Below are 5000 nucleotides of genomic sequence, written 5' to 3'. Positions count from 1 at the left end.
GTGGGGGCATGTACCACAGTTAGGTCGACCACGTTTTTTCACTTTAGGCTCCGTAGTTAAAATATATATTTTATCAACTGCAAAAGGATGAAACGCAAAGTCAACCTCATCGGAATTTGAACTCAGAACGTAAAGACCGACGAAATGCCGCTAAGCATTTTGACCGGCGTGTTAACGATTTTGCCAACTTGTTACCTCTATTATAATCAAAATAATCCGCTGCATATTTATAATATTGAATGCGAATCTTTTTCAGTTCCTTCAATTTTGTTTCAATTGATTTCAAATTTTCTGTATTAGTATAGTTTTCGATGCTAATTATGGAAATGAGGTTCACTTTTGCCATGAAGTAATAAACAAAAAGTTAATAGTTATAAGCTTTTAAACGTTGAAATTGGTGCTTTTTTCTGTAGTAGCAAGCCGAGGTGCAGTCTGCTTGTCATTGCACGGATGTTGATTTCAACAGCTATGATCGTGAAATATGTGCTTAGAACCTGCCCCACAACCCATTCAGATTGGCGGTCGTGAGAAGATTGTTGAGAGAGACGAAACAATCTTCTCAAGGCGTAAATATGGCCAAGGAGGGAAGCTAAGAGAGCAATGGGTTCTCGGAGGAGTGTGGAGCGAGACCAGACATATTTGTCTTTAAACGGTGCCATGTCGGAATCGCGACACATTGGAGAAATGCATATGTTAGTCGTTTCTCCCAGGAATCACAGTTTTCAGTGACTGTCGTGAGTGGGAAATGAAAAGAGGTTCACCTACCTTCCTCTCACGTCTGCGCCTGTCTAGTAGTAGTCACTCCAACGATCCAACCCTACCCTATCACCCAGTATAAGCAGCTGCTATCTGACCAACCCGGGAGCGAATCCCCTGACGTCCATTCACGATGTCTCGGCCAGTCAAAAGTGGCCGATCCTGTCCTGTGTCCCCCGCACTTCCCTTCTCACGCTTCCTCTTCCAGTCAGTCCCTTGACCATTGACGTCATGGCCCACTTCATTCCCACAGTGACTTCTGCCATAAATTTATAAATAGAAATTTGAAATGTTTGGTAACCATAGCCAATCGAAAGCCACAGACATGTTGATGTCTGTTTCCATAGTTACAAGCCAAGGTGTAGTCTGCTTCTCTCTGCATGACAGTTGATTACAACAGCTATGTTCGTGAAATATGTACTTAGATCCTGCCCCGCAACCCATGAGAAGATTGTTGAGGGAGACGAAACAATCTTCTCAAGACGTAAATATATCCGAGGAGGAATGCTGCCTGAGCAATGGGTCCTGGAAGGAGTATGTCGCGAGCACAGATATATTTGTTTTTAAGCGGTGCCATGTTGGACGCGACACAGTGGAGGGATGCATACGGCAGTCGATTCTTCCAGGAACCACAATTTTCAGTGATTTGGGGAGGACCTACTCACTTACTCCTGAAATTGATGGTTATAATTTCCACCATAGAACAGTAAACCACAGCGTTGTGTTTATTAACTGGAAAGATGGTACCCACACCAAAAATTAGAAAGCACCTGGGCCCCGATAAAACGAAGTAATAAACGACGCTGCGGCACTCACTGTTCTGTGAGACTTTCCGTAGAGGTATTACATGCGAAGGGCAATAGATTGATGCATTTAATTTCGTTTTTCGAGTTCAAATTCGCGAAAATTCTCTTTATCTTTTTGTTCCTTCAAGGTGAAAACTACTGATCATGTTGATCTTTGGTCAAGTGACTTCTACTATAGCCTCGTGCCCACCAAATCCTTTGAGTAAATTTGTTAGACGGAAACTGAAAAAAAATGCTCTCGTTTAAATATATATATATATATATATATATGTATATAATGGAAATATTAAAATTACTAAGTCTCTATAAAAGAGATTACGGCAGCGTTTACTGGAAATTAATTGTTATCGCCATATTAATATGGCATTCTTATAGATATAAGAATAATCGCTGCCGCTGGTCAGCTCCATGAGGCCACCGCCATCAAGATAGCTATTGATACACGATCTGTATCCATTATAACCTTCAATTGCTCTTTTCCGAGCTATTAAAAAACAAAAAAAAACAATGATCGCCCAACGTGGGGCTCGAACCCACGACCCCGAGATTAAGAGTCTCGTGCTCTACCGACTGAGCTAGCCGGGCTGCTGCACGCTACTCATAAATATTATTTACTGGAACAGAATGGAGTAAGTGGTGCAAGAGCATACACGAAAACGAGAGCAAAGACTGAACGTTTTGGATGGGAGGAGTTGCTTAAATCGTCAACAGTATTTTACTGGTATTAATGCTGGATGGGAATTCACTGTCGGAAAGTCACTCGCGATTGGCTTCAGCTTGAAAGTACAAACCAGACTGAATTTACTACTACTACTACTACTACTACTGCTGCTGCTGATGATGATGATGAAGATGATGATGATGCTACTGTTGCTGCTGCTAATAATAATAATAATCATTTCTGCTATAGCCACAAGGCCTGAAATTTGTGGGGGAGGTAACCAGTCGATGACATCGCCCCCAGTTCGTAACCGGTACTTAATTTATCGACCCCGAAAGGAAGGATGAAGGACAAAGTCAACCCCGGCGGAATTTCAACTCAGAACAACATAAAGTCAGAAAAAATGTCGCTAAGCATTTCATCTGGCATGGTAACGACTTTGCCCAGCTTGCCACCCTAACGCCCTTTTTAATAATGGTTTCAATTTTTGGCTCAAGGCCAGCAAGTTCAGAGAAGGGATAAGTGGATTACATCGAAGCCAGTGTTCATCTGGTTCTTATTTTATTGACCCCGAAAGGACGAACGGCAAAGTTGACTCTGGCGGCATTTAAAATCAGAAGGTAACATCGGAAGAAACGCTGTTAAGAATTTTTACCGGTGAGGTAACGATTCTGCCAGCTTCTTGCCCTTTGACCACTATCAAATAAAGATAGGTGGTCCTGAAACAATTGTTGAATTCGGTGAAAAAAAGTTCTCGAAATGTAAGTGCATAAAAGAAAGGGCGTTTTCTGAACAATGATCTCTGGGCTGTGTGTGTCACAAAACATAACAGGTATTTTTATACTCTTTGCCTTGTTACAGTCGTGATACACTGGGGGAGTGTATTTGAGATCCGGTTTGCCGGGAACCACTATACATTGTGAATAGTGGAAAGCATGCTCGTTTAAATCTGGGCAACCAGGATACCAATTTCCACAAAAACGGTAAACCAGACTGCTCAGTTTGTCAACTTGTAAAACGGAACATACGCAACAAATGAAAACCACTTGGGTCTGTTTCAAAAGAGAAATTAAACAGTCCTATTACCTCTGAAAGAAATTATTATTATCTGTCTAAGGCGTCGAGCTGGCAAAATCGTTATCGCGCCTGACAAAATGCTTAGCGGCATTTCGCCCGTCTCTACGATGCGAGTTCAAATTCTGCCGAGGTCGACATTGCCTTTCATTCTCATGGGGTCGTTAAAATGAGTATCAGTCATGTACTGGAGCCGACAAAATCGACCATCGCCCTTTCCCAAAACTTCACGCTTTGTGTCTATGAAAGAAAGTATCGCTATCGATCATAATTACAGCTTCAAGCATAAGAAGTCGCGATAAAATGTAAGTGGTAGTGGTGGGGGTGGGGGTGCGAAACCGTCAGTGCCTGTACTGGATTGGTACTGTTTTATTATTATTATTATTATTACTTTTTTTTTCTTCTTTCAAATTTGCTTCCATTTCTTGCCGAGTGTCTTCCCGACTCCTAGGGCAAAGAAACTCATAGTATATATTGGTAGGCCATTAAACCAAACTCAGTAGTTCGTTCATTTTTTTTTTTTTTTTTTAAGTTAAATTAAAATACATGAGCAGCAACAGTTCTCACATCGACAATGCTCTTCTCAATACGTGTGATGTACCAGTTAAGACAATCTTTTGCACTTCTTGCAGGGATGGTAAGCCAGGGATCATTCTCATATAATTTTCGGTTCCCTCCTTGATCATTCCTAGTGCTCCTACGATCACTGGTATTGTAACCGCCTTGAGATGCCACATTTTCTCAATTTCAATGAGCAGGTCTTTATATTTTCTGAGCTTGTCAAACTCTTTCGCCGAGATATTATGTTCACAGGGGATGCTCATGTCGTTCAATAAGCAAACTTTATTGTTTTTGTCCTTCACAACAATATCTGGTTTATTGGCTTTGATGGTTCGGTCTGTATGTACTGGAAAGTCCCACAGAATGGTTACATTTTCTCCTTCAGTTACAGCCTCAGGGTGGTGATTATACCACTTGTCGGCAGTTTTGATATTGTAATGCCGACTTATTAGCCAGTGGAGATATTGGCCAACTCTGTCATGTCTTAATTTATACTCCACTGGTGCTAAGACTTTACATCCAGAGATTAGGTGGTCCACTGTTTCAATCATGTCGTTGCAGAATCGGCATTTTGGGTCTGCTCCATTTTTCATCACATTGGCCTGGTAGTTCCGGGTTAATAGACTTTGATCTTGAGCAGCCAGGATGAAACCTTCGCTCTCTGCTTTTAGCCCTGAGCTCCGTAGCCACTGATGGGTTTGCTTCTGGTCAACATCAGCTTGCTTGCTGCGGGTCACATATTTGCCGTGCAGAGGTTTCTCCTCCCACCTATCAGCCAATTGCTCTATTATTATTATTGAGTGAGAGAGCAGTGCATGCCATCACAGTAACACTGGGGTAAAATATACGAAGCCCAGCATACCCATCATGACTACCCGTCTGATAAGGGTACACCAGACACATGCATCACAACCATATGTGCGCGACATGGTGATCTCATATCAAGATAAACAGCACATGACCTTGCAGGTGGGGCCCAGTTAGAATTTTCTTCAGGTCGAGTAGCCCATCCTGCTCAAAAGGTCCCTGAATAAGGGTTGCTTTAGGATGTTGAACGAAACACCCATGTTTCCAGAGGTGAATTATTCAAACTCTAAAGAATCCCTCTCAACACATGGCTATGATGCTTCCCCACTACTTTT

The 5000-nt window shown here is 42.0% G+C and overlaps 1 non-coding gene across 1 annotated transcript; it reads right to left on the bottom strand.

Annotated features, from left to right (window-relative positions):
* Positions 1–2074: 2074 nt before the first annotated feature.
* Trnak-cuu lies at positions 2075–2147 on the bottom strand. The gene has a single exon. It is a non-coding gene; the product is annotated as a tRNA-Lys (tRNA).
* Between the last annotated feature and the right edge of the window lie 2853 nt (positions 2148–5000).

The sequence above is a fragment of the Octopus sinensis genome, linkage group LG3, assembly GCF_006345805.1.
Source record: "Octopus sinensis linkage group LG3, ASM634580v1, whole genome shotgun sequence".
Lineage (NCBI taxonomy): Eukaryota > Metazoa > Mollusca > Cephalopoda > Octopoda > Octopodidae > Octopus > Octopus sinensis.
This window is presented reverse-complemented; position numbering and strand designations above follow the sequence as displayed.